Genomic DNA, 20,015 nt, shown 5'->3' on the forward strand with positions numbered 1-20,015 from the left:
GCAGTAAATCTTTCACCCATCCCCAGGCATCCCTGTGCTGCAGCAGTCATGATGAATTCTGGCTTCCCCTCTCCTACTGGATGCTGTCAGCCAGAGGCGTAACTAGAACCTTCAGGGCCCCAGTACAAGAAACCATGAAGGGCCCCCCTGACCCCTGGGGCGACCTAGCCCCATGCGTCACCCCAGTACACTTGGCTAGAAGGTGCGGCCCGGGGAGGCATATAGAGGAACTGATCCCCTACATTTTCTTCCTGCAGCTGAGAGTGGATTGGTTCCTCTATATGCTGCCCCACCACCCTTCCTATCCAGGTGTACAGGGGTGAGGCATTGCCCCCTGGAGGTGGTAGTGATGTGAGGATGGAATGGGATGAGTGGCAGTGGTGGTGAGGGGGGTGGGATAAGTGACAGCGGTGAGGGGGGTGAGATTAGTGACAGCGGTGGGAGTGAGGGGGGTGGGATTAGTGACAGCGGTGGTGGTGAGGGGGGTGAGATTAGTGAAAGCGGTGATGGTGAGAGGGTTGGGATTATTGACAGCTGTGGGGGTGAGGGGGGTGGGATTGGTGACAGTGGTGGTGGTGGTGGTTGTGAGGGGGGTGGGATTAGTGACAGCGATGGTGGTGAGGGGGGTAGTATTAGTGACAGTAGTGGTGGTTGTGAGGGGGGTGGGATTAGTGACAGTGGTGGTGGTGGTGAGGGGGGTGGGATTAGTGACAGCGATGATGGTGAGGGGGGGTAGTATTAGTGACAGTAGTGGTGGTTGTGAGGGGGGTGGGATTAGTGACAGCGGTGATGGTGAGGGGGTGGGATTAGTGACAGCAGTGGTGGTGGGATGGGATCAGTTGGCAGCGTTGGCGGTGGTGGGATGGGATCAGTGGCAGCGGGGGTAGTGGTGGGATTGGATGAGTGCCAGCTGTGGTGGGATGGGATGAATGGTGGTGAAGGGGGTGGAATGAGTGGCAGCGGCGGTGGTGGTGAGGGGGCTGGGATCAGTGGCAGTAGTGGTGGTGGTGAGGAGGTGGGATTAGTGACAGCGGTGGTGGTGAGGGGGGTAGTATTAGTGACAGTAGTGGTGGTTGTGAGGGGGCTGGGATCAGTGGCAGTAGTGGTGGTGGTGAGGAGGTGGGATTAGTGACAGCGGTGGTGGTGAGGGGGGTGGGATTAGTGACAGCAGTGTTGGTGGTGAGGGGGGTTGGATTAGTTACAGCAGTGGTGGTGGTGAGGGGGGTGAGATTAGTGACAGCGGTGGGAGTGAGTGGGGTGGGATTAGTGACAGCGGTGAAGGTGAGGGGGTGGGATTAGTGACAGCGGTGGTGGTGAGGGGGGTAGTATTAGTGACAGCGGTGGTGGTTGTAAGGGGGGTGGGATTAGTAACAGTGGTGGTGGTGAGGGGGTGGGATTAGTGACAGTGGTGAGAGAGAGAGAGAGAGAGAGAGAACTTTGAAGGATATGGTACAATGTATCTACTTCCAAGTGCCACCTCCCGCATAAAATATTAACTGGTGGGTAGATTGAGTGCAACAGCTCTGGGATATAATACCAGTACATTAAAATTTTGTATGTATTTTCTTTGTAGGTTACACATATGAAACTCTTTTATCTAAGGAAAGCTCACATCCCAGCACCTTTTCCCATTTCTGCACATAGGGATGTTTGGAGAATGGATCTCCCGGGAAGTGTATTTAGAGTTTTATATCTATCTGAGATTAAAGCCTTCCTAGATGGTCTTTCCACACATACTTTCTCAAAGGGGGTGAGATCAGACTGAGCAATGTGTTGGATTTGGAGATAGCTTTAAAGTACCTTGGACTATTTTACATTTATTAGTGATACCACTTGGAATTAAAATGTAAATGGAATGGAAATTTATTTAGCTGATCAACATAAAATAAGCAATAATGTTGAAGGAAAAACATGGACATAGTTTTCACTCCTTTGCTGTGAAGACACTAAATAAGTTTGGCACAACTAGTTGTCTGAATGTTTTATAATTATTTTAATAAAGTCCATCAGTATGCAAATAAAGTATCACATGATCTCAGAAACAATTCATGTTTTTTTCAAAGGCACCATGACATTTATAAAGGAGCTTTCAAAACAAGACTGGAGTAAGTTCTAGGAATAACAAATACAAAAAAGCAGTTTTTCATTTTCACATTGCTCTACACACAGAACCGAAATTCTTGTTTAATACTCCCGCAACCCCTGCTTGGATAATTTCCATATTCAGAAAGCAGTAAAGAGGACATCTCTATAGAGGGTCCCCAGCATAGCCACAGGCAGCAATAGAAGTGTGACAGGGTTGCTAACTCTTACCCACTCTATGCAAAAATAAAGAAAAAAAAATTGGGTTTAGATACAGAAAAAGGAACTCCATGATACAAAACAAGTTTGCTCAGGGAGATAAAGGTTTAGTGGACTTTAAAGGCACATATTAAGTAGGCAAAAGACTACCATAAGTATAAAAAACATATATTCTTTTATTTAACCAAAGTTTTTTTTTAAAAAATAGAACAAAAGTTCAAGAAGCAAAACTATACAATGACATACATATTATTTGAAATAAGAACATTCATCATATCTATAGGTCAAAATATTAGATACACAGATATTGTAGTAGTTACACTTTGTGAGTATTAGGATCGTGGTCTGAAGAGGTCGACGCGTTTCGCCTTAGCTTCTTCTGGACCTCAGACGCTAATATACAATTTTATCTCTTTTAGTAGAAACAGAAACATGCAATTAGTACAAAGCATTTTATGTTACATTTTATTCCTATATCTTTTATTAATTTGTTAATCAAAACAACACACCTCTCAAAATGCAGAAAAACCGTGTGATCCGTGGTCATCAGTATCAGTATATCATATTGATCATAGAGTAGTAAAAAATAGGCGGGAAGTGAAGAGGGAGAAAAAAGGCCCAAAAACTGGTGGAATGGGCCACCTATATATATGGGGCAAAGGGGAAACATATAAATCTCAAAAAGGTATTTCAATATCCTCAAATATTAGTAATGATTTATGTTATATTTACCTCAAATTCCCACACTGGAATCTATCGAGGATTCAGGTCGGGATCAGAGTAGTGATATGGAGGCTGCTATTGGCTGTATCACATGAAGGTCTAGTAAAAGAAGTAGTGTATATATTTATTTGTTTCCATCTCATCCATTCAATAGAAATGGAGAGACAAAAACATAAAACCACAAGGTTCTATACTTATAAATATATCTCCAGATTAATTCATTTTACCTTTGTATCCTTCTGTCTAATCTTAGACCATATTGGGACCCAGTCCCCTTATAGCAGTAGATATTGATGTCTTGTAACGTAAGATGGAAAAGTTCCCCCCAGATTTGTAGTGTATCCGCTAGGGTGTAATCAGATAATAGTAGATTATATTCACAAAAAGGGGGTATATATCTTAATTTAAATCCCTTATGTTAATGTATATATTCATATATACATATATTTTATTACTTACATAGTAGAGTATATTCCAGTGTAAAACAATGGTATTATGGATATTGCAGCTGAAATTGCTTGTGAATATAGTTCCCAGGGATAGAAAAGGTATAGTCATCTGGTTCAAAAGGGGGCGACCTAAGACAATTTCAATAGAAAAGCATGTCTAGATTAGTTGGACTATATTGCCAAGAATGGGGTAGATAGTTTTAAAAAAGCTCAAAAAACTTACTGCGCCAGGAGCCTCCATCAGCCTGTTCGTATCCCGCCATGTCCTAGGTGTGTGTGTGTGTCGCATATATACCTGATCATTACCTAGTGAATTGTGATCTGGTGTTTGTTTGTTGTCTCCGCGCACCGGAAGTGCGTCACTTTCCCGCCTTTGTCTCTTACCTTAGGACGCAACCGGAAGTGCGTCCTTTGTTTACATCCGGTCATGACGCTCGGCGGAAAGAGCACCCGCCGGAAGCGTCAATGAAGCCAGGAATGATCTGCGGAAGTGACGTGCGCTCACCAACAACCTCGTAAGAGGGTGGGTCATCGCCGCCCTGTCACTAAACGCAGATAGGTCCTTACTGGCTCAGAGTGCAAAATAAGATCGCTGTGACCAGTATAACAACGGCTTCTGCATAAAAGAGAGGGGTCAAATTATCATTATGTCATTTGCACTTTTATTGCATATTATAATCTATATATCCACTCTATTGAGAGAACATTTTATATTTGTTTATTCTGAGGCATATATAGTACTTTTAGTTATAACTTGCATATACATCATATATCAACATTTGAATTAATATTCTTTGAAAAGTATTTTTACATTATGAATATGGCTTGTATCTAGGACTCTTTACAGGAAGTCAAGGAGAAAGTCATTGCTACAAATGCATCGTATAGTAAAAAACAATGAGAGGAAAGGAAAAAAAGGGAAATAAAAGAGATCGGATAACATCATAATTATTATGTCTCTTATCACCCCAAAAATCACTTTAGAAAAAGTTGTTTTTTTTGGGGCTCACATCCCAGCACCTTTTCCCATTTCTGCACATAGGGATGTTTGGAGAATGGATCTCCCGGGAAGTGTATTTAGAGTTTTATATCTATCTGAGATTAAAGCCTTCCTAGATGGTCTTTCCACACATACTTTCTCAAAGGGGGTGAGATCAGACTGAGCAATGTGTTGGATTTGGAGATAGCTTTAAAGTACCTTGGACTATTTTACATTTATTAGTGATACCACTTGGAATTAAAATGTAAATGGAATGGAAATTTATTTAGCTGATCAACATAAAATAAGCAATAATGTTGAAGGAAAAACATGGACATAGTTTTCACTCCTTTGCTGTGAAGACACTAAATAAGTTTGGCACAACTAGTTGTCTGAATGTTTTATAATTATTTTAATAAAGTCCATCAGTATGCAAATAAAGTATCACATGATCTCAGAAACAATTCATGTTTTTTTCAAAGGCACCATGACATTTATAAAGGAGCTTTCAAAACAAGACTGGAGTAAGTTCTAGGAATAACAAATACAAAAAAGCAGTTTTTCATTTTCACATTGCTCTACACACAGAACCGAAATTCTTGTTTAATACTCCCGCAACCCCTGCTTGGATAATTTCCATATTCAGAAAGCAGTAAAGAGGACATCTCTATAGAGGGTCCCCAGCATAGCCACAGGCAGCAATAGAAGTGTGACAGGGTTGCTAACTCTTACCCACTCTATGCAAAAATAAAGAAAAAAAAATTGGGTTTAGATACAGATTCTAGCCTAGAGTAGTCTGGTAGGAAAATTTAATTTGGCGTCTGTAAACAGCAGGGAGCAGTGTTCCTGTAACCAGTCCAGAGGGAGGAGACACATGTGCAAGGGCTCTGCCTTTGGGGCAGGAGAGCTGAAGAAGCCAGAATGAAGATATCAAGGTCCCAACTAAGATTTGCTGGGGGCGTACCAAAGACCCTTTGTCCAGGGATTGAGCTGGGTCAGGTAGAGGCTCACTGGAGGGAGCCAGGAGGGTGTAGGTGGGAGGGAGTCACACTGTCCTGCGGTGATCCTGTGGCTAAGTGGGTAAACGACCCCCCTATGCTGGGGAAAATTTACAGTGTGTAGCTTTTAACCTCCTGATGGATTACAAGTTACTAACAGTATTAGGAGCCCTGTGGGACAATCAAGTGCAGCCAGCAGTGTGTGGAGAGCAGCGAGCAGAATGCAAAGCACAGTCAGAAGTTAAGGAATCCTCAAATTGATCCAGTTGCAGTTCACCAGGGGTATCCCATGTGCCCTATCGACATCCAGATTGTTGTTTCAATAAAAATAACCCCTAGACTTTTTTTCTGAGCTGGTAAAGAATGAAGAAAATGCCATGTGCCTTGCTGTGTGTGCTACTAATGGAGAAATAGGACCAAATTCACCAGCAGCTGTTTAGAGGGTGCGCCAAACATGTTTTCGGTAACATCCCTTCCCCTGCTGTAGTAATTTTTGGACCAAGAAGGACAATTCAAGAAGATGAGAAAGAATTCAGATCTGATACACATGAATTTTCAGAAAATAATTTCTATGTAGATAATGCACTCAAATCTGTTTTCTACAGAAGAAGAAGCAATTGATCTTTTTAGAAGAACTCATAGCCTTAGATTATTCAATGGATAAATCAAGAAAACCAAAACCATTGGTTGGTGCCAGTGGACAGACTCCACTTCATACTCTTAATTTATCAATTTTGGAGGTTGGGCTTGTGATGTCTTAGTGGGATTCATTTGTTTTATTAGTAGTATCATCATGCTGTTCCAAGAAGCTGAGATAGCAAAACATGTAGAACAAGTATGATGGAAATTTCTTCGTGTTTAACATCAATACTTGGTCAATGTGAATCCATCTATCATTGTTTTTTAAATGTATTTTGCAAATAAAATATATATTTTTTTTACCAGTGACTGTGTAACAATTTACCTGCACTTTTTCAAAAATCCCTGTGATTTTTGCGCCAAATATTAAATGACAACCAATGGGGATGGGAATTCAACCCATCTCATTCCCATGGGAAATGCTTGGGAAAGCATGTTTGGGATTGCAAGGAAAATCCTGGATGCTGTCCTACTTGACCTAAAGTCCTTCCAGCTCACCCATGAGATATTAGTAACCCTTCTTGCTGAAGTGTCTGCCATAACTAATGCTAGACTTTTGGTTTCAGTGTACTCAGACCCAGAATCTCCAGTGTTGCTCACTCCAGACAAACTCCTCATCCAAAAAAAAATGCAATACCTGCTACTCTGCTCTTGATTGCTCCACTGTTCATAGATGACAACGGAAGCAGGTTCAGCACTTTGCTAATGTCTCCTGGAGTCATTGGAAGAAAGACTATCTTTGTAACCCTCAACGCCATGGCACATGGCAAACTAACCAACCAGTTTGCTTACCAACCGAATTAACCTGTCTAACAGTATGCGTTGAAAACAGAGGTTTAGTTAGCACACATTTGCAAACGCATGCCTAAACTGCAGGGCCACTTCACCGCACCCTGTATTACCTGCAGTCCTAACTCCTGTAAATCTATGAGTCTCCACAGTGAGAGCACATGCACTCTAATGGATAGAGAGGGAGCAGGTGGGCCTGGAGGTGGCTCAACCCTCCTTAAAGGCACAGGGGCACAATGGACACCCAGCATATAGCACAATGGCAGCAAAGGCATCCAGTGTGTCCCCTCACCAGTACACATCAATAAGAAAGAAAATGGCCCCTGCCCCCACATATAACTGGCCTTCACAGCAAGAAGCACGTGAAAAGCCAACCCATGCAAGACAAAACCAAAACAAATTCCAAGCCCAACTTACCAACCAGTTTGCTTACTAACATGGCATTCCATGTACTCCTTGCTGTGAAGGCCAGTTATAGGTGGGAGCAGGGTCCATTTTCTTTGTAAGGATAAGCACAAACCTACTTCAGGCCTATCAACAAACTGGTACTTCTTTGGTCAAAGGTGGAGGATTCATCTTCTAAGCCAAAAACTTGATTCAAAGGGAGGTAGGACTGATGCATTTTGTTGTCTTCCCTCTGAAGATAAACTCGTGAACTATCTTCTGTATCATCTTACACCCACCACGAGTAATGACTTTACACATTTTATAGTATGTTAATATTTGCATTCTTCTTCTTCTCCCCTTTTAGGTGTTCCTGGAATAGAGTCTTCACTTGTAATGTTTGTTGTTGTTTGTTTGCCTTTTATATTATTATATACCTTCCTGATTCCGTAGCTAGAACATGCTCTGTATAGTTTTTAACGTGCCTTTTAGTTTCTATTTTGAACACATCTACTGTACATTCCTGGAGCTAGACATATTATGATTTTTTGACCTATCTGATGTTCATCTGCTAAGGTCTGCTCGAGTTTTGGAATAAAGCTTTCTACGATCTGCAAGATGTCATTTGGAACAAGTCACTGTCTGTCAACTCTACTGAGACTGTAAGCTATAGCTATTGAGCCAAAACTGGATCACACTTTCAGTGCTTAGACTGGGGAGGCAGAAAATGAAAAAACCATATCCCATATAAAATACAATTACATGGCTGATCTTTACATTATCTACTGCCTACTATATGGCACTGCAAACACAACCTTCAGACACAGCCACTGATCTATTTTAGGACATTATTTACCTCCTATCTCTCGTACTGCTTTTTGGAACTACCATAGAGTCTAAATATTGTATATATATATATATATATATATATATATATATATATATATATATATATATATATATAAACACTATCTTCTTGCAATACTTAACTCATACTTTCCCCATAACATTCCTTTTATCAACATTACAATTCTCATCATTATCATTCATTTCAGGTCCTGTGGACAGTAATAGCAGTTCTATGTTCTTCACGATGTATTAGGCGTGCCCAAGAGAAACCACAAAACACATTTTAAAGTGTACCTAAACCCAAAATCAGAATTATAAATTATTGCATATGTAGCACTACTCCCAAGGGAGCTGCTGATTGTGGGTCCCCCTGGGTTACCGCTAGCAACAACAGTACCTTTAAGCATGTTTTTCAAGTGTGAGCACCTCAGACAAGAACCTGTCCAATTTCTTTATTTTTTAGGGTTTATTTGAGAACTTGGATGGGAGAAGTGGGATATTTCAACAACTGAACTATGGACAATTAGGCAGGGACAGTGAAAAATTCTGCTTGACACTGATTAGTGCTTCACTGACGCTGGTTAACGCTTCACTGACACTGGTTAACGCCTCACTGACACTAGTTAACGCTGACTGATGCTGGCCTCGGCTAGGCCAGTTACTAGAACTTCACCTCTGACTGTAGAAAAGTCCCTTTGAGCTCCCCAGAGTACTCCTTCCTGAGGTAGCTGACTTTAAGGCAAACTGTAATGCTGAACACTTCATGGCCCTTCCTGGTGCCCCCTTTACTCCCCAAGCTTCAAGGCTTTACTACTAGGCACCCCCTTTACTGTACACTCCTGGTTAGCTGGCTCCTGGGTCTCCTTTGACCTCTCTGGAGTGGTCCCTTTTCTTAGGCAGACTCCTGGGCAGATCTTGAGTACTCACGACACTGTTTTTCCGGAAGATCTCTGCCCAGCAGCTCCACTCGGTCAGCAACTCTGGATCCTTTGCAGCCCAGCTCAACCTCCGGTCCCTAGGCCGGAAGCCTGGACCACATTCTCACTTTTACAGGAAGAGAGACAGCCGTCACCTCCTCCTGGGACTGATGCTCCTGCAAAAAATGCCCTGTCACATGCTCCCCACAGATTTATTTCCAACCCCAGGGTGCACTGCAGCAAACCCTGCCCACTGGGACATAAACCCTGGTGTGCTATTGGCTAGGTTTCCTCCACTGTCCAACAAGATCCCTCATTGGATACAGTGGGGAGATTCCCCAGACTCAACAGGCCACACCTGGAGGCATGTGACAGATCAGCTAACAAATCCAGCTCCCCTGATAAGCAGACAGGGCCAATAGATTAAAATGAAAAGAAGAACCAGCGCAAAAAGTCCCTACTGGATGAACCAAATAAGGAGATAAATACCACAAAAATATCAAATATAAGTGCTCAATGAACTGGGTGATAAAAGATGATGTATAATAAAAGGAAATATTTGAAATTCAAAGTGATGTGAAAATTCCAAAATAACGTGCCCTCTGAAGAGTGAACCACCATGTCCGCTCTTCAGTAGAAAGTAATAGATAACATGCCCTCTGACAAGTGAACCCCTTTGAATCAGATGACACCGTGAAAGTGAAATATAAAATATAGAAATTAAGTGACTGGTCAAATTGAACGAAGATGAGGGACAGTGTCCTCTGAAAAGTGAACCCCTGTCAACGGTGGATGAGAAAGGCGGTGAACAATAAAAAACCTTCGTGCAAAAATACAAACTGCTGGTGCTACATAGACATCCAATATGAAATATATAGAAATGCTGAATAGAAACTCAATCAAATGAGCAGTGACAAAAAATTGCTATATAAACAGGCAAAGTGATCACATGTAGAAAATCGTGTAGAAAATCCCTGTGCTCTTAAAAAACAAGAGGTGCTGATAATGAAAAATGAAGATAAATGTTCATATAAAGTTCATAAGGTGCAAAAAAGTGCTTCAAGTGACGTCCCAGTGCGGGAAACCATTCGTGAGCTAGGAGATCCACACAAGTGTGTAATGGCCGCTCACCTCCATTAACACTCAAGTGAGCGTTTTCAGGTGTATAAGGTCAACCTGTAGACCCTCTAGATCCAATCTCCAATCGATCACTCGATTGGAGATTGGGCCAATAGATGCTTTTTGATACATGTGGTGGCTACCTAGGAGGGTGCTACACATATTTTTAGCTCATTGTGTGGTGGTTAATTTCGTTTTCTTTTTTTCAAGTTTATTTTGCCTTATTATGACCTTGTAACTCTGCAAATAACATACTTACTTTCCCTTGATGGCTATGTTACTCCTCCACTGTCAATATGGAGGGAGCCATGGTTGTCACCCTAGGCTGCACTCCTGATATGGACTACAAACAATTCTGTATTCCTTCATCTCCAATTCATGGGGGGCAGATCAATTGTTAGGTTACAGAAGATAGGAAGAAAATGTTGTTTGATGCAGCTCACAGGAAGTTACAAGGACACTGCATGTCTGAAAAAAAACAGATATGTTCTGTATTTGCTACAATTTTGTTCTTTGCTTGAAAAAAACAAAAAAAACAAATGCAGCCACCACATGTATCAACTGCATTTTGCAATGTATAGTTTTATTTCTTTGTTTTAGCTATCCTATAGTCAGGAACTAACTTTTCAACATTCAGAAAATAATCACAGCTAGGAGAATCAAAAGCATCAATTTATTAGGACAGCTAGCCTTACTCAGTTTAAGAGGAAAAACTGGCCTTAGTCCATAGCATGTCACAGTGGGGGTAACATCCTTTGAGCCTGGTGTGGAAGCTTAGATGCTTGCTGTCACTGAAATTTACTTAAAGTGGCTTGAAAACCTCAGACATGAAATATTAAAGCATATCCCTCTTATAGTGTGTCTTGAGGTCTGACGAAGGAGCGGTTCACCCATTCTCCAAAAGGCGTTACCGTCCACCCACTGACATCACTTCCAGTCCTGTGTGTTCCAACGTGGTCGCAGAAGTTGCTCTTCCTCGGTGGTTACAGCTGCTGGCCAGCTTTTTCCCCCTAGAGGCGCAGGACTATATGAGGATTATCATGGTAACATGCCTGTTGCTAATAGGATTCTTGTAAGTGTTTTTAACCATTTGTTCTAAATAAAACTGTGAAATGCTGCATTTAGAAGCACCTTTTTCCTTTCTGACAGAAGCTTTACAGTGCTGCAGATCACAGATCTGCCAATGAGGGAGAAAGGAGAGAATATCAGAGAGATGTGCTAAGATGCTATCCTTGTATGTTTAACTCTTCTGTGTCTCTCTGGCAGCAGTTTTCCTGTCACCTCTCCTGCTTTTCCATTCTCCCTTCCTAATCTGTGTTCCCTCACCAAAGTCCGTGTCATTTCTGTTGCTTTCTATCCCCTTCAGCAGCAGTAAATCCTAAAGCTGTTAGCTGATTGGCATCTAGTGGCTCTGGTTTTAAGCACATTGCTGAGAATAGAGAGCAACTTAGCATGTGCAGAGCAGGGTGAGACAGTAGTACCTTACTGAATTTTAAACAGTAAAGGCACTTATTTTTCATTATTTACATATACAGAAAAACCTTGGATTGCGAGCATAATTCGTTCCAGAAACATGCTTATAATCCAAAGCACTCTTATATCAAAGCAAATTTCCTCATAACAAATAATGGAAATTTAAATGATTTGTTCTACAACCATTTATTCATAAATCCTTAAATTTTTAGTCCATATAAAAAGATTATAGTAATGTGATAGGTTGTGTAACATTAAAATGTCCATCCACAATATGCAGCCTCCACAAGGGGATTAGAAGCAAAATCCAGCATGAGCTACAGAGTATAAAAGAGAAGAGAGGCGCCTCTAAGTGTAGCAATATGGTTACACTTAATGAAGGTTCAACATTTAGCAACTCACATGGTTGATGATTAAAAGAGGCACATCTAAGAATGCAGGCATCTGGGGTAAAGCTGTACGCAAAGACCATCCTACTTACCGCCGGCTCTCATAGCCATCAGTCTGAAGTCATGACCGGGAAGGCACAGACCGAGGCTTGAAGCGCTCATGGAGCGCAGTGTGGAAGGGATGACATTGATGGCGGTGCGGAGGACGGTCTATGTGCACAGCTTTACCCCGACCTGCATACTTAGATGTGACTGTTTTAACCGCTTCCATACAGAGCAGTTAGACACCCTTCCTGCCCAGACCAATTTTCAGCTTTCAGCACTCTCACACTTTGAATGACAATTGCTCAGTCATGCTACACTGTAACCAAACAAAATTTTTATCATTTTTTTTCACACAAATAGAGCTTTCTTTTGGTGGTATTTGATCACAACTGGGGTTTTTTTTTTTTCGTGATATATGCAAAAAAAGAGCAAAAATTTTGAAAAAAAAACACTTTTTTTTAGTTTCAATTATAAAATTTTGCAAAAAATTAATTTTTCTTCATACATTTGGGCCAAAATGTATACTGCTACATGTCTCTGGTAAAATTAACCCAAATTAGTGTATATTATTTAGTCTGTGTGAAAGTTATTGAGTCTAGAAGCTAAGGTACCAATTACTGAAAATTGATCACACCAGATGTACTGACTGCCTATCTCCTTTCTTGAGGCCCTGAAATCTCAGGACAGTACAAATACCGACCAAATGACCCCTTTTTGTAAAGTAGACAGTCCAAGGTATTTAGTAAGAGGCATGGTGAGTTTTTTGAAGTTGTAATTTTTTCCCACAATTCTTGGGAAAATGAAGAAAAAAATTTTTTTTTCTTTTTTTTCCCACAAAGTTGTCAATTTATAAGCTATTTCTAACACATAGCATGTACACAGCAAAAATTACACACAAAAATACATTCTGCTACTCCTTCCGAGTATGGCGATACCACATGTGTGAGACTTTTACACAGCCTGGCCACAAAAAGAGACTCCACGTCCAAGAAGCACATTCAGGCGTTCTAGGAGCATAAATACACATAAAACTTTCTTACTACCTATCACACTTTTCAAGGCCCTAGAGCACCAATACAATGGAAAAGTCCACAAAATGACCCCATTTTGGAAAGCAAACACTCCAACGTATATTCTATGAGGCATTATGGGTCGTTTGAACATATCATTTTTTTCCACAGGTTTTTGGAAAATGTGGGAAAAAAATGAAAACTTTTTTTTTTTTACACAAAGTTGTAAATTTATAGGATATTCCTAACACATAGCATGTACACAGCAAAAATGACACCCCAAAATACATTCTGCCACTCCTCCTGAGTATGGCAATACCACATGTGTGAGACTTTTTCACAGCCTAGCCATATAGAGGGGCCTAACATCCAAGGAGCATCATAATGCATCCTAGCCACTTGCCTAGGCCTATTTTTGACATTTGGTGTTTACAAGCTAAAATCAGTTGTTTTGCTAGAAAACTGCTTAGAACCCCCAAACATTATATATATTTTTTTTAGCAGAGACCCTAGAGAATAAAATGGAGATTATTGCAATATTTTTTATCACACCGTATTTGCGCAGCGGTCTTCCAAACGCAATTTTTTTGGAAAAAATTCACTTTTTTTAATTAAAAAATAAGAAACCAGTAAAGTTAGCCCAATTTTTTTCCATAATGTGAAAGATAATGTTACGCCGAGTAAATAGATACCCAACATGTCATGTTTCAAAATTGCGCACGCTCACGGAATGGCGACAAACTTTAGTACTTAAAAATCCCCATAGGCGACAATTTAAAAATTTCTACAGGTTACCATCTTTGAGTTACAGAGGAGGTCTAGGGCTCAAATTATTCCCCTTGCTCTAACGATCGCGGCGATACCTCACATGTGTGGTTTGAACACCGTTTACATATGTGGGCGGGGTTTCTGTATGCGTTCGCTTCTGCGCGCGAGCTAACGGGGACAGGGCGCTTTAATTTTTTTTTTTTTTTACTATTTATTTTATTTATTATTTTTTATTTTTACACCGTTTAAAAAAAAAAAAATGATCATTTTTATTTCTATTAAAAGAAATGTAAATATTCCTCGTAATAGAAATAGGCACGACAGGACCTCTTTTTTGTGAGATCTGGGGTCAAAAAGTCCTCAGATCTCACAAGTACACTAAAAGATAGAAAAAAAAAATTATTATATAAAATGAAAAAAAAAAAAAGGACCTTTAAACCGGTTGCTAGGCAACAACATTTTCCGTAGCTCCGGTCCTCCAAGACCATAGAGTCAAGTGAGGGCAAGCTTGCCCTCACTCGACATCCTGTCTGTGAGGATCCGGGACCGGATCGTTTTCCCCGCTGCCGGCGGGTCCGGTAAGCAGGGAAAAGGACCGGAACGCGTCGGGAGGGGGGGGTGCCTCTTCCGCCATCCCGGAAGGGTGATCCCACGGCGAATCCGCCGCTGGGACCACCCTTATTGGAAAGCCAACCGTCCACCGTTTAAAAAAATACCAGGGTTATGGCAGCTATCTGCTGCCATAACACCGGTATTTAGGTTTAAACGGAGGACGTATATAAACCTTTTTGGACTTGGACATGGTGGCTGTATGAAGGGTGACAGGTACTCGGGTACTTTGTTGGGCAGGTGACAGGTACTCTGGTACTGATGAGCAGGTGGCAGGTACTCGGGTACTCCGATAGGCAGGTGACAGGTACTCGGGTACTCTGATGGGCAGGTGACAGGCAGGTGATAGGTACTGATGAGTAGTGCTGATACTGATAGGTGATACTGTACTGATGGGTACTGATGATCAGTACTGATACGTGATAGGTACTGATGAGTACTGATGAGTAGTGATGGGTACTGATGAGCAGGCGGCAAGTACTCGGGTACTTCAGGCGTCAGGTACTCTGATGAGCAGGTGGAAGGTACTCGGGTACTCTGATGGGTAGGTGACAGGTACTCAGGTACTCTGATGACGGGTACTCCGTTGACAGGTACTCAAAGTACCCGAGTACCTGTCATCAGAGTACCCGAGTACCTGTCATCAGAGTACCCGAGTACCCGTCATCAGAGTACCCGAGTACCTGTCATCAGAGTACCCGAGTACCTGTCATCAGAGTACCCGAGTACCCGTCATCAGAGTACCTGCGTACCCATCATCAGAGTACTCGAGTACCTGTCATCAGAGTACCCGAGCACCCGTCATCAGAGTACCTGAGTACCCGTCATCAGAGTACCCGAGTACCCGTCATCAGAGTACCCGAGTACCAGTCAGAGTACCCGAGTACCTGTCATCAGAGTACCCGAGTACCTGTCATCAGAGTATCCGTCATCAGAGTACCTGAGTACCTGTCATCAGAGTACCCGAATACCTGTCACCAGCCCATCAGAGTACCCAAGTACCTGTCATCTGAGTACCTGATGGCCTGATGGGCTGGTGACAGGTACTCGGGTACTTTGATGGGCTAGTGACAGGTACTTTGATGGGCTAGTGACAGGTGCTCTTTATTGGGGGGGGGGCAATCAGTGTGTTTAGGGTGCACTGTAGTTGGTAACTAGCTGTTACCACAATCTCCTCCTCACACAGGATCAGTGTGTGAGGAGGAGAACACGGTGACAGCTAGTTACCGTGTTCTCTGTTGACATTTGTGACCGGCTGTGATTGGACACAGCGGGTCACGTGGTAAAGAGCCAATTTCATTGGCTCTTTACCTAGATCGGGGATCGACTCTGTCCGAGGGACGAGCCTCGTCCCCGATCGCTGCTCTGCGTGCCCCCGGGGGCGCGCATTGCAGAGAGAACGAGCGGCTCGTGCTGGAGCCGCTCATGTGATTGGCTGTGATTGACACAGCCGATCACGTGGTAAACAGCCAATTTCTATTGGCTGTTTACCTTGATCAGGGATGGGCTATGTCCGAGGGATGAGCCTCATCCGTGATCGCACCGCTGCGCGCCGCCGGGGGCGCGCACTGGCTGCTAGAACGGGCCAACGTCATATGATGGCGGCCCGGATCTAGACAACCACTTTGCCGACGTCATTTTACATGACTCGGTATGGAAGTGGTTAATCATCAGCCATGTGAGTTGCTAAATATTGTACCTTTATTAAATGTAACCATATTGCTACACTTAGAGGCACCTCTTCTTTTTTAAACTCAGTTGTGACGTGATGCTACTTGTATATCAAGACATTGCTTGTTTATAGTCAAAATGTATAAAATAATTTTGCTTGTCTTGCACAACGCTCTTAAACCAAGTTACTCTCAATCCAAGGTTTTACTGTATATCAAAACTTGGTTAGGACCCAATATTATTTCCTACATGGCAACACTGGTAGGTACCAGTGAAAAACAAAACAAAAATCTCTCTAAAGGGTAAGTGGGACTTTAACCACTTAAGAGCTGGAGGATTTGGCTGCTCAAAGACCAGGGCCTATTTTGCGATTCGGCACTGTGTGACTTTAATGGACAATTGCGTGGTCGTGCGATGCTGTACCCAAATAAAATTGACGTCCTTTTTTTACCACAAACAGAGCTTTCTTTTGGTTGTATTTGATCACCTGTGCGATTTTCACTTTTTGCGCTATAAACAAAAAAATGCGACAATTTTGAAAAAATAACAATATTTTTCAATTTTTTTTATATGAAATCCCCCCTCCCCAAAAAAAAGGAAAAATCAAAATGTTTTAACATTTTAGGCCAATTTGTTTTCTGCTACATATTTTTGGTGAAAAAAAATCGCAATAAGTGTATTTTGATTGGTTTGCGCAAAAGTTATTGCGTTTACTAATTACCGGAAAGATTTATGTCATTTTTATTGTTTTTTTTTAAAACTAGAAATGGCGGCGATCTGCGATTTTTTTTGCGGGACTGCGACTTTGCGGCGGACAGATCGGACCCTTGAATTACATTTTTGACACTTTTGGGGGTACCAGTGACATTACTACAGTAATCAGTGCTATACATATGCACTGTTACTGTAAAAATTACACTGGCAGGGAAGGGGTTAACTTTATTAGAGATCCAGGGGTTAAGTGTGTCCCTAGGGGCGTGCTTCTAACTGTCAAGGAGCGTGGCTTTTGATGTAACCACAGAGACATACGATCCTACATAGCAGGATCGTATGATCTCTGCAGTTACACCAGGGAGAATGACAGGTGGCTTTGTTTACATTAGCCGCCTGCCTTTCTCCCTCTCCAGCGGGAGATCGCGAGGGACCGGCAGACATCGGAGCCACAGGTCACTCGCGCGGGGATGACAGTGAACGAGCGGGGGCGGGAGCGCGCCTCCGGCGGCGCGCTTGCCCCCTATTGGCTAGCGGGCGAGTGATGTACCGATACGGGCTGACCGCCGCAGTATATGTACTTGCGGCGGTCGGCAAGTGGTTAAATTTACCTCAAAATGTACCATAAAAACAGATTTTATTTATTACAAAATGTAAATGTAACCACAATACAAAAATTCATGTATAATAGAATCACAGTTTAGACACTATGGGGTTGATTTACTTGAGGCATTTAGACTGTGCACTTTGCAAAGTGCAGTTGCACTCTGCAATTGCAGTTGATTCAGAGCTTAGTAAATGAGCAGAAGCTCTGCTAACTTCCATCATCCAATCGTGTGCAAGCAAAAAAATTTTTTTTTAAATTTCCTTGCATCTTATTGGTTATTCTTTGCAAATTGAAGCTTTACCTTAGTTACTAAGCAATAGAGCAACTTCACTTGCAGAGTGCAATTACACTTTGAAAAGTGCACAGTCTACTTGCCTTTAGTAAATCAACCCCTAGGTGTCATTTCTGTTTGCAAATGTCTATGCATTTCACAGAAATTTTGCTTCTTCAGGACATATAAGCAGAGCTGCTTCATGTCAATGGGATAAGAAGAGGAAACATTTCATCTGGAAGCAAGCTGACTAGGGTTGAGCGAACACGGACTGTATTATTCGTGTTCGTACCGAATAATTGGATTTTTGTTACCCGAACACGGACCCGAAAACTTTACTGTATGTTCGGGTAAAAATCCGTGTTCGGTCATTTTATTTCCGGGTTTTGCATGCATTGGCGCGCTTTTCATGGCGGGCTTTCAACAGCCAATCAACAAACGTTTAACTGGTGTGCCTAAGCCATCCCAGTCATGCCTACAAATGTATTAGTAGCTGTGATTGGCCGTCTGAAGCATGTGACCAAGTCTTTATAAGTTCGAGGCAGCGCCGCTGCGGCGTCATTCTGCTGTTTAGTTCAGGGAAAGAGCACACATCAACATGCTGGCTGCTGATTAGGGACAGACAGGAAAAAAAAACATTTGTGTCCGGATAGAATTGAGGGACAGGTCGGAGTGTGTTAGGCAGGGCGAGTTGTAGGCATTTTAGAAAGAGAGTCTGCTGATTTTTAGGGTCAGTTTTCTACGATCGATTTTGCTGTGTGGGAGGGGTTTGCAGTGACCGATCTACGATCTTATCAATCCTTTTAGGGAGAGAGTCTGCTGATTTTTAGGGTCAGTGTGTTCTGCAAACTACAATCGATATTGCTGTGTGGGGTGGGGTTTGCAGTGACCGATCTACGATCTTATCAATCCTTTTAGGGAGAGAGTCTGCTGATTTTTAGGGTCAGTGTGTTCTACAAACTACAATCGATATTGCTGTGTGGGGTGGGGTTTGCAGTGACCGATCTACGATCTTATCAATCCTTTTAGGGAGAGAGTCTGCTGATTTTTAGGGTCAGTGTGTTCTACAAACTACAATCGATATTGCTGTGTGGGGTGGGGTTTGCAGTGACCGATCTACGATCTTATCAATCCTTTTAGGGAGAGAGTCTGCTGATTTTTAGGGTCAGTGTGTTCTACAAACTACAATTGATATTGCTGTGTGGGGTGGGATAGGAGATAGGCAGGTGTCAGTGGTCCACATCGATTTTGCTGTGTGCGGGGTGCAGTGAACACAATCTTTTTGGGGTGCAGTGAACACAATCTTTTTTGCCCACTGAGGAGGAGGGAGAAAAGTATTTTTCTATCAGGCACTGTGTGCAGCGTTTTTCCTTCAGCTGTGCTGTGCTGACTGATCATACACTGCTGTGTTCAGTTCACACGTGCTATTATTGAGTGGTTTCAAAAATCATACACTTTTTTCTATTCCACTATTCAATATACAGCCTTGGGTTAAAAAAAAATTAAATTGTGGCCTGCAGCAGAGCTGAATGATATTTGGGGTTTTTGGGGTTCATCTCATACTTCTGAAGATTTGAGGGTGCTCCCTGTTCCAAACTCCTCCTACTCCTCATCCAGCCTTTTAGGGGTACAAACAATAGTAATTGGGGCCTAGTGTGCTTCTGTACGTGTGAGATACATACACTTTTTTTGATCATATTTCCTATTCCGCTATTCAATAAAAACCTTTGGGGATCAATTAAATTGCGGGATAGTCTGTGTTGGTACGTGTGAGATCCACCTTTCCAAGTTTTTGGGGTTCATCTCATACTTCTGAAGATTTGAGGGTGCTGCCTGTTCCAAACTCCTCCTACTCCTCATCCTGCCTTTAGGGGTACAAACAATAGTAATTGGGGCCTAGTGTGCTTCTGTACGTGTGAGATACATACACTTTTTTTGATCATATTTCCTATTCCGCTATTCAATAAAAACCTTTGGGGATCAATTAAATTGCGGGATAGTCTGTGTTGGTACGTGTGAGATCCACCTTTCAAAGTTTTTGGGGTTCATCTCATACTTCTGAAGATTTGAGGGTGCTGCCTGTTCCAAACTCCTCCTACTCCTCATCCTGCCTTTAGGGGTACAAACAATAGTAATTGGGGCCTAGTGTGCTTCTGTACGTGTGAGATACATACACTTTTTTTGATCATATTTCCTATTCCGCTATTCAATAAAAACCTTTGGGGATCAATTAAATTGCGGGATAGTCTGTGTTGGTACGTGTGAGATCCACCTTTCCAAGTTTTTGGGGTTCATCTCATACTTCTGAAGATTT

Source organism: Pelophylax lessonae (assembly GCF_965119305.1).
Source record: "Pelophylax lessonae genome assembly, chromosome: 3".
In the NCBI taxonomy this organism is placed as follows: Eukaryota; Metazoa; Chordata; class Amphibia; order Anura; family Ranidae; genus Pelophylax; species Pelophylax lessonae.